Here is a 10,760-nt window from a genome sequence, read left to right as displayed (position 1 = left end):
ACCCCGCCCGCGAAGCCGTAGCGAAGTGGACGTCCTCCGTAAGCGAAATCGACATTCCGGACACACTAGTGGGGTTCGTTTCAACATCCGGGGTCATCTGGACCACTTCGTCAAGCGAGGGCCCAATTCAAGCCAAAAGCGCGCATGACGCGCCACATAATATATTTTGCCCCGATCGGACTCGTCCGACGTGCCAGATGCCGACCGGCCTTTCATCTGAGTGAAAGCCATGTAGCCTAGCAGAATGACCCTGGCTACGTGCCCCCTCAACAAGCGCCAAAAGGTCTCGGGTGAGTGCCTCGAGCCATCGGATGCTGCGGGCGAATCGTAGATCATCTTAAGCCGTGCAAGTGGACACCCTACACTCGTGACATCAAAAATTGATGCCAACAATCTCTCTTCCACTCTTACTTTGTCTCACTCTCCGTCACTTGCTCTCCCTGTCTCTCTTTCTAGCTTCTCTTTCTCTCTCTACCTTTAGCTCTTTGCTCTCTCAATATCTCTCTCTTTTCTGCTCTTACTCTCACTCCCTCCCTCTCATTGTCTCCATTATTTTTCTTCTTTATCTTTCTCTTACTATCTTCTCTCTCTCTCCCTTTTGATCTTTCGCCTTCACAATCACTCTGTCTTTGACACATTTAATATCTCACTCCCTCTCTCGCTCGCTCTATCCCCCTCATGTTCTCCTTCTTTTTTTTTCTCCTTGCCTCCCTCCCTCCCTCTAGTGTCCCTCTCTTTAGCACTCATACTATTCTCTCTCTCTCTCTCTCTTATTTGTCTCTTTCTCTCACTCCCCCATCTCTCCCACCCTCTACCTTTTTCTCATTCTCATTCGAAGGGTGAGAGAGTGGAAGGGATAGGGCCTTTTCTCTCTCTCTCTCTCTCTCTCTCTCTCTCACTATCTCTCTCTTTTACTTTTCCTCACTCTCTGTATCTCCCTCTCTATCGCTCATTCTCCCACTTACCTCACTTTCAACGTCTCTTACGATTTCTATTATTATTCTTCCTTTCCATCTCACTCTTCTCTCTATATCACTTTCTTTCTCTCATCCCTCTCCCACTCTTTGTCTCTCTCGGTGCTCATCTCTCTCTTATTCTCACAATCTCTCTTACATCTCTTACTCACATTCTACCACTCCCTATATTGCTCTCAGCGAATTTCTTCTCTCTCTCCATATTTAATACCCTCTACTGTCATTCTATCATTCTTTCACTCTCTATCTAACACCCTCCCTCTATCTCTATCCCCCCCTCTTCATCTCTCTCATTATTTGATTATCATTCTCTCCCATACTCCTTCCAAGCATTTCATTATTCTCTCCCTCATTTCTCTCTATCTTCCTCTCACCCTCTCCCAATCTCTCTCTGCTGCTCTTTCTCTCACTCTTCTCATCTTTTCTCTCTTTAACTCTCCCCCTTCCTTCCTCCCTCCATTATGAACCCTCACACTATTTCAAACCCTCCTTTTCTCTTGCTTCTTTATCGCTCAGTTCCTCCATCCCTCCCCATCTTCTATTCCCTCCGTCACTCCCCAAATCTATTACCTATAATTACTTTTCTTTCACCTTACGCTCTTATATCCTCTCCCTCCCTCCCATCCTCTCTCTCCCCTCTTTTATCTACTTCTCTCCTCTCTCTCTCTATTCTCTTTCTCTCTCATCTCTATCTCATTCTCCCTCTTATCTCTCTCTCCCTATTCTCTCTCCATCTCTCTCATGCCTCTCCCACACTCCCTTTCTCCCTCATTTCTACTTCCTATCTCCCTCATTGCCACCCCACCCTCCTTCCCTCTTTCTCTTCTCTCGCTGTCGTCCATTTGAAATGTGAGAAACTTTCTCTCTACCCTTATAGCTCGGTATAGGATATGAAGCACTGAGATATTCTTGCTTTGGGAAACCATTTTCTTTGACACCCCCTTTCAAGTAGTTAGGAAGTATTGACAAGACTCACACTAAGTAAGAGTATTCATGGATAGATGTAATTAGTCAAAGGGATATGTTCCTTTGGGAGTTACTCTTGACCTAGAATAAAATGTTCGTTTGGTTCTTTAGCTATGGGTAGCTTACATAAGGATTCTCTACATGGATGATGTGTTTTAGGATATTTTGATCCGGACTTGATCTGGATATATATTCTTGGCATATTGCACAAAGTTTACCAAATAAAAGGTCTTCATATTTTCTTTTAGTATACGTTTGTCTATTATTGTTGTATACCCTTCTTTTTCAGTTTATCTCATCTTCGTAACCTAACAGAGAGAATTTTTTTGAAAAGGGAATCATACGATGACATATATAGATAAGTCGGCAACTAGGAGTTCCATTAAAAAGAACCAATAATAAGAGAGAGAGCGGGAGGGATAGGAAGTGAGCGAGAGAGGCATTAAAGATAGAAAAGTGAGAGATTGAGTGAAGAGAAACTGAGAGAGAGAGAGAAAGAGAAAGTGTGAGAGATAGAGACGAGGGGGATGTAGTGAGAGATAAGTGAAAAAGTAGGGTGAGAGAAGAGGTGAGTGAGGAAAGTGAGATAGAGAGATAAAGAGAGAGATAGAGAGTGAGGGAAGGAGAGCGAGTGGAGGTGAGGGAACAAAGTGGGTGAGTGAGAAAATAAGCTAAAGAGACTGCGAGATGGAGAAGGGTGGAGGGAGTGAGAGAATGAGGAGCTAGGAAGAGAGAGAATGAGAGAGAGTGTGCGAAAGCAAGGTTTTCTCTTACTCTCTCTACTTATATCTCTTTCTATCTTTCAAACTACAATTCTACCAGCCTCTCACTCTCGGTCACCTAGAGAGAAAAAGCAAGAAAGAGTTATAGAGAGTATGAGAGTTAGAGAGAGTGGGGAGAACGAGGGAGAAAGATAAAGAGAATGAGGAAGCCTTAGAGAAGAGAAATAGACAAAAAGAGAGACATGGAAATAGTGATATCTCCATTCTCTTCTCCTTATCTCCCTCTTTCTCTCTCTAACTCTCTCTTCTTTAATTTAAGCTCCATACTATCTCTTTCACATATTCCATTTTGTCTCTCTCTTTCTCTTCCCTCAAGCTCCCTCCCACACTCACTCTCTCTTTCACTCTCTCCTTCTCTCTCATAATATCTTCCTTTATATCTCTTTATCTCTCACTCATACCATCTATCCTTCTTATACAATCAATCTATGCCTGGAGGGAGGGATAGAAAGAAAACTTGGAGGGAGAGTGAGAGAAGAGAGAGAGTGTGAGAGAGAGAAATAAAGAGATAGATTGATGGAAAGAGAGGAGAGATGGGAGAGAGGGAAGGAGAGTGAGGGGATGGAGAAAGAGAAAATTGAAGAGAAGGAAGGAGTGGTAGAGAAAAAAGGTAGAGGGTATAAGAGAGAAAATGAAAGAGAGGGTGGGAGAGAGTAAGAGAGCCAGAGAGATGGAGAGCTAGAGAGAGATAAGATGAGGAAAGATTGAGTGAGAGATAGAGAAAGAATATTGAGAGAGTATGATAAAGGAAAAAGAGAGAAAAAGTGCTTGAGAGATAGAACAATAGAAAGGAATGAAGGAAAGGAGGGAGAATCAGGGTGTTAGAGAGGATGGCAGAAGAATTAAAAAAAAGAAAGAAAGAAGTGAGAGAAAAAAAGAGAGGGAGGAAGAGAATGAGAAGGGTGAGAGAGTGAAGGATAAGGTAGGAAGAGGGATAGGAAGCGACAAGGAGGGTGTGAGAAAGTGATAGAGCAGAAGAAAAAAAGTGGGAGAGAATTGAATTTATAGAGAGAAGAACGGAGAGGGAGGTAGAGCGAGAGTGAGTTAGAAGAGTAAAAGTTGAGTGAGTGTGAGAAGAAAGAGAGGGAGAAAAGTGGGAGGTTCTCTCTCAAACTCTCTTCAACTTTGTCTTTCTCCTTCACTTACTCCCACTCTCTCTCACTATCCCCGTCTCTATCACTCTTTCTCTCTCTCACTTTCTTTAGCTTTCTCTCTCTCTCATGCATACACATGCTCTCTCCCCTCTTTTGTCTCTTCTTTATCTCTATCTGTCTCTTAGTTAGTCTCTCTATCTCTAAGCTCTCCCTCACTCTCTCTATCTCTCTTGATTCTCCCTTCATTACTCATTCTATATTTGACACTCTTTTTCTGTCACTCTCCCCACTCTCTCGTCTCTCTCTTGTACAATTATGGGAGAGGAGGGAGGGATGGATGGAAAAGAAGGAGGACAAGGAAAGTGTGAGACGAAAAAAAAGGTAGATAGAAGAAAGAGATAAAAAATCAAGATAAATGGAATGTTCGAGATAGAGGGAAGGAGATCAACAAAGAGAATAGTGAGAGAGATTGATTGAGGTAGCAAGAGAAGGAAAATCTGAGGGCTAAGGATATTGAGGGAGAAAGAGCGAATGTGGGAGAGAGAAGAGTGAGAAAAAAATTTGGTGAGATTGAAAGAGATGTAAGAAGATAGATAGTAAGGGAGAGATGCAAGATAAAGGAGAAAGAGAGTGATATCAATATTCTCTCTATCTCTCTCTTTGTTGTTGTATCTTCCGGTCTCTCCTTTTCACTCTCTTTGCCTCTGCCACTCTCTCTTTCTCAGTCTCTCTACCTTTGTCCCACTCTATATTTCTCTTTCCCCTTCTTTCCCCCTCCCTCACTCCTCTATCTTTCTCTCTCTTCATTTCCCATTATCTCTCTTATTGTCTCTTTTTTGTTTCCTCTCCCAATCTCTCTCTAATTCTCTCGATCACTTTCCTTCTCTCCATCCATCTTTCAACCTGTCTCTCTCCCAATCTCTCCCTCAGTGTAGAGATGCTCTCTTCTTCTTTCTCTCTCTTCCTTTTTTTCTCTCACAATCTCTCTGTCTCTTGCTAGAGAGAGCAAGAGAAAAAGAGATAGAGAAGAAACATAGAGTGCTAGAGAGATATAGAGAGCTAGAGAGGTAACAGACAAAAATTGAGAGAGAGATAGAGAGAAAGATGGGGAGCGAGAGAGAGATATCAAGAGTAAGAGAGAGTCAGAAAGAGAAAAGGAGAGAAGGAGGGATGAGAGTGAGAGATTGGTTGAACTTGTCATCTCTCTCGCTCACCTCTCCATATGTTTATCTCTCTCAAGTGAGAGAGAGTTAGTGAGAGGAGAAATAGAGAGAGTGCATGAAAGAGATAGGAAGGAGGAAGACTTAGAGTGGGAAAGGGAGATAAGAGTGAAATATAGAGCTACGAATAGATGATAGAAAGAAAGAATGAGATTTAGTGAGGTAGAGAGATTGAAAAAAGATAGATAAGGCAAGAGAGAAAGAGAGAAAGGGGAGGGAGGAAGGGAGCAAGAATGAGGGAGAAAAAGAGTGTGGGAGAGAGGTATTAGAGAGACAGAGAGAGAGGATAGTGAGAGAGATAAGAGTGAGAAAGAGATAGAGAAGAGAGAGGAGAGAGAAAGTGGGTAATTTAGGGGAGAGAGGATGAAAGGGAGAGAGAGGACAAAAGATGGTAAAGCGGGAGAAAGAGAGTGAGAGGTGATGGATATGGAGGGATAGAGATATGGAGAGACGGAAGGAAAAAGAAAGAAAAAGAAAGATAGATGAGAAATAAGAGAGGAAGAGAGATAGAGGGGGTGCTCTTTTTCTCTTTTCTTTTGTGGTCCTTGCTCTCTCTCATTTTCTTTCTCATTGTTATCTTTAACACTCCTTAGGAGAACATATACATAAATAAAGTGTGAGAGATAGAGAGATTAAGAGAAAAGAGAGAATGAGATCGAGGAAGTGAGAGAGTAAGAGAAAAAATATGATAGTGTGAGAGAGACATATTTAGAGAGAGTAGAGGGAGGGAGATAGAGAGATAGAGTTTGAGAGAAACTGAGAGAGAAAATGATGATAAATAGAAAAAAGAGTGCGAGAAACAAAGAGATAGCGAGAGAAAGGGATAAATATATATTGATAGAGCGTGATGTGAGAGGAAGAGAAAGAGGGAAGGAGGAGAGAAGAGAGTGAGAAAAGGATATAAGAGAGAGAGAGAAAGAGTGAAAGAAAATAAGATGAGAGAGAGAGAAAAAGAAATTGCAAAAGAAGGGGATAGAGAGATTAGAAAGAAACCATGAGAGATAGAGAGAGAGCAAAGATGGGAGACAAAATAAAAGAGGGAAAGCTGGGAAAGCTCTCATTAGTCTCTATCTCTCTGATTATCTTTTTCCCCTCTCACACTCTCTCTCTTACCCTTTGCCTCCGGAGGAAGGGAAGGAGAGAGAGATGGAGGGATTGAGGGTGGGAGAGGGAAAGAGGGAGAAAGATGGAGAGAGAGAGATAAAATGAGGTGATAAGAGAGCAGGAGTGTGTGTGACATAAGGAAACTAATAAATAATGCGAGAGACAAGATGGATACCCTCTTTGTCTCTCTTTCTTTCACTCCCTTATTAGAGAGAAGAAGAGAGGGAGAGAAAAAGGTGTTGATAGTATGAAAGGGAGCACAAATGAAGTCTATCTCTCTCTCTCTCTTTCAGAATGAAGAACATGAGTCAGAGAGGGAGGGAGAGTCAGGGTGAGTGGGAGATAAAGCATGTGAGGTAGAGAAGAGAGAGAAAGTGCAGAGAGGGAAAAAATGTGAGATATTGTAATAAATAAGAGAAGGAGGGAGATTTAGTGTGGAGAGAAAAGAGAGATAATTATATTGGTGAGAGAGAGATTGATATAGAGGCAGTAAGGGAGGGAGAGAAGGGAAAGAGCCCAAGTGAGGGAGGATAGAGAGAGGAATTGAGGGAATGAGGGAGAGTATTAGTAAGAGAATGAGATATTATCTCCATCCGTCCCTCCTATCCCTTCTCTTTCTGACTCTCCCTTCCTCTCTCTTGCTCTCTCTCTCTCTCACACTCCCTCTCTTCTCTCACACTCTTAATATCTCTCTATCATTGGAAATCAAAGAGATGATAATTTACGATTGAAAAGATGGATAGAGAAGAGAATTGAAAATGAAAGATTATAAAAGAGAGATACTGTGAGAGAGGGTAAAATGAGTTCTCACTCATTATGTATCTCTATTCCTCCACTCCATCTCTCTGCCCTTTTCTTCTCTTATTATGTATCTATGTATGTTCCTGCACTCCATCCCTCTCACTCGCTCTCTTCTGTTTTAATCTCTATCTCTCATTCATATCTCTAACTCTTTATCTCTCCCCTATCTCCCTCCCTCCCACACTCCATCCTTCTCCCTCTCTCCCTCCCTCCTTCCCTCTCTACCTCCTTCCCTCCATCTCTTTGACTCCCTCTTTTTCTCTCTCACACTCTCTTCACTCTTTCTCTCTCCTTCTCTATCCTATCCCCATCTCTCTCATTCTCTATCGCTTTTCCTCTCTCTCACTCTTTGTCTCATCCTCTCCTCTCACAATCTTCTTTACCCCATACACTCTTATTATCTCTCTAACCCTCTCTAGTTCTCTCACTCTTTCTCTTTCCATTTAAAGAGATGGAGAGAGAGCGTGTGTAGATGGAGGAAGGCGAGAACGAGAGAAGAGAGAGAAGTGAGGGACTTGTTGGAAGAGAGATACATAATAAGATAGGAGAGATGAGAGAGAGAGGGATGGAGGCAGGGAGCGGGAATGAGGGAGAAAGAGAGTGGGAGAGAGGTATGAGAGAGAGAGAGAAAGAGAGAGAATAGTGAGAGAGATAAGAGAGAGAAAGAGAATAAGAGGAGTAGAGAGCATGTGGGTAAACGAGGGGAGAGAGGATAGGAGGGAGAGAGGAGAGAAGAGGATAAAGTGGAAGAAAGAAGTGACAGGTGACAAATATGGAGGGACAAAGAGAGAGAGAGAAAGAGAGATGAGAAATGACTGAGGGAAAAAGATAGTGGGAGAGCTCCTCTTCTCTCTTCTTTTGTGCTACTTCTCTCTCTCTTCCCTCTCACATTACTCTCTTTCACACTCTTTAGGAGAATATAGATAGAAATAAAGAGTAATTTGTAGAAAGTTTTAGGTTAGAGGTAGAGTCAGATGGTTGAGTAAGAGAGAGTAAGAGAGCAAAAAATGAGCGTGAGAAAGAGATATTGAGAGAGGAGGGGAGGTAGAGTGAGATGGATTGGTAGAAATTTTTCTTCTCTCACATTGCTCTCTCTCACGTTGCTCTCTTTCACATTCTACCTATCGTTACCTCCCTCCATTTTTGTTTATTTTCTCTCTCGCTATTTTAATTCTCTCAATACCTCTATCTCTCTTTCTCTCTAACACCCTCCCAGTCGCTTGGTCTTCTCTCTCGAATTCTCTCTCCTCCATCTCCTTCTCTCTTGTTCTCTCTCCTCATATTCTCTCTTATGCTTGCTCTTCTCTTCCCTTTTCTCTCTCTTTTCCATATCATAGAAAGAGAAGAGATGAGAGAAAGAAAGATTGAGATAGTAGTTTTTCTATAACTCTCTCCCTCTCTCCCTCTTTATTATTTCCTCTTTCACTCAATATATCTCTCTCTATCCATACCTATTGAGAGGGATATAGTGAGAAAGAAAGAGAGAGTGTGAGATATGGAGAAAGAGAGAGGGAGTGGAGATGAGAGATAGAGATAAATAGGGCATGTTCAAAAGAGAGTGAGTATAAAAAGAGAGAGGAGGGAAAGAGCAGGAGTTGGAGTGGGAGAGTTAGAGTTGGAGAGAGATAGTGAGTGAGAATGAATTCTCTCACACTCTATCTCAATCCTTTTCTCAACCTCTTTTACCTCCCCCTCCCTTCCTTTCTCTTCATCACTCTCTCTCTAACTCCCACTTTTTTCTCTTTCTTTCTTTCTCTCATCCTCACTCCCTCACTCTCTTCTCTCTATCTCACATATCCTTTTGTCCCTTCATTTCTCGCTCTCTCAAGGTCTCTCTTATGTCGCTCACTCTTCTCTCTCTTTCTTGCACTCTTTTTCTATCAAACTCCCTCTCTCTCCTTTCTCTCTTTTCTCTTCTCTCTCTCACTCTCTCTGCCACTTCTTGTCTCTTGCTTTCTCTTTCCATTCCCTGCCTCCCTTTCTCTCTTTGTCCCTCCCTCTCCCCTTCTCTCCCTCTTGATATCAACATCTCTCCTTATTTCTTCTCTTCTTTTCTCACTCTTCTCTCTTATTCACTCACTCACACACCTCCCCTCCTATCCCTTTCATTATCTCACACTCATCTTTTGACTCTCTTCTATCACTCTCTATATATTGCTCTTTTTCTTTGTTGTCTCTAACCCCTCACCCTTCTTCCCCCATCTCTCGTTCTCTCTACCTCATTATCTCTAACTCACACATTTTTCTGTCACCTCTGTCACTTTTCTTTTTTTCTCTCTCTCATTGCTCTCTCTATAGCTCACACACACTCTCTCTCTCTCTCACTCCTTCCACCTCCCTTCCTGCATTCGTCTTACCTTACCTCCTCCTCCATCCCTCCCTTATTCTCTCTTTTTAACTTTCCCCTTCCCTCTGTCTCTTTTCCTCTCTCACTTTGTTTCACTCATCATCATTCTCTCCCTATCTCTCTCCAACTGAGAAAGAGAGAGAGGAAGAGAGACGGAAAGTGAGAGAGGAAAGAAAGAGAGACAGGAAGAGAGAGAGTGTGTGAGAAAGAGAGAAGATAAAGCAATAGAGAATGATGGAGGGACAAAAAAGGATGGGAGAGAGAAACAACAAGAGAGAAAAGAAGGGAGAAAGAGAAATAGTGAGAGAGTGTCTGTGTGAGAAAGAAAGAGAGAGAGGGCAAGGAAGTAAGCTATAGTGAGTGAGATAGAAAAAAAGAGATAGAGTTCAAGAGAGTGAGAGACCAAGATATCAAGAGATATAGAGCAAGAGATAAGGAAAGTGTGATATCTTTGTTCTCCCTCTATCTACCATTTTCTATTTTGTATCTCACACACACACTCTCTCTCATTCTAGCTCTCATACTTTTTCATTCATACCTTCTCTCGCTTCTCTCCCTCCCTTTCATTTCTTCATCTCCTTTTTTTCTCCTCTTCTTTGGATTCTATTCTCCTTTTTTGTTTTCTATATTCTCTCCTCTTCTCTCACCTCCACTCTCTTTGTTCATCAATCTCTCCTAATCACTTTTTCCAACCAACATATGAAAGGTAAAAATAGTGAAAAGAGAAAGATATAGTGAAAAAAGAAAGGGAGAGAGTGATATCACCATTTTTCTCTCTTCCTCCCTCTCTCACATTCTACTTCCCTCTGTCTTCACTACCTCCATCTTTTTCTCTCTCACCGTATCTCTGAATATCTATATTTCTTCCCTTTCAATCATGTGGAGTACAAAAGAGAGAGGGAGAGGGAGAGAATGAGAGAGAAGATGGTGGGAGAAAATGAGAGACTTTGCGTGAGTTAGGGAGACAAAGTGAGACAAAAAAAGTGAGGTGGATAGAAACTTAAGGCCATAGTGATGAAGAGAGGGAATAAGAGTTAGTAAGAGAAGTGGGAGACTAATAGAGAATGAGATTTGTGGAGGGAGAGAGAGGGATGGAGAGAGAATGAGACATCAAGCGTGAGAGTAAGAGACTGAGAGAAAGTAAGAAAAATGAGATTGAGATATTGATAGAGAAGGAGAGAGCATGCAAGAGAGAGTAACATGGAGAGAGAGAGAGAGCGAGGATGTGAAGGGAAGAGAGTTGGAGAGATAAAACTAGATAGATGGAAGAAGATGAATAGAGAGAGAGTGATTGAGGAAGACATAAGTGAGAGAGACAAAGAGAGGTAGACGGAAAAGTGAGATAAAGAGATGGGAAAAAGAGGTAAATGGCTGAAGCCTATAGCTTTCTATTTATATTTCTTTCTCTTAGTCTCATTTTTTACAACTCTCCCTCTTCTCTCTCTCACTCTCTCTCTCCCTCCTCTCTCGTA

The 10,760-nt window shown here is 42.0% G+C and overlaps 1 pseudogene; it reads left to right on the top strand.

Moving 5' to 3' along the window:
- The first annotated feature begins 244 nt into the window (after window positions 1-244).
- LOC110038666 overlaps window positions 245-10,760 on the top strand; it is a 95,589-nt pseudogene continuing 85,073 nt past the window's right edge.

This window comes from Phalaenopsis equestris, unplaced genomic scaffold (assembly GCF_001263595.1).
Source record: "Phalaenopsis equestris unplaced genomic scaffold, ASM126359v1 Scaffold233437, whole genome shotgun sequence".
NCBI lineage: Eukaryota > Viridiplantae > Streptophyta > Magnoliopsida > Asparagales > Orchidaceae > Phalaenopsis > Phalaenopsis equestris.
Note: the sequence above shows the minus strand (reverse complement) of the source record. Positions and strands in the feature narration are given on the sequence as shown.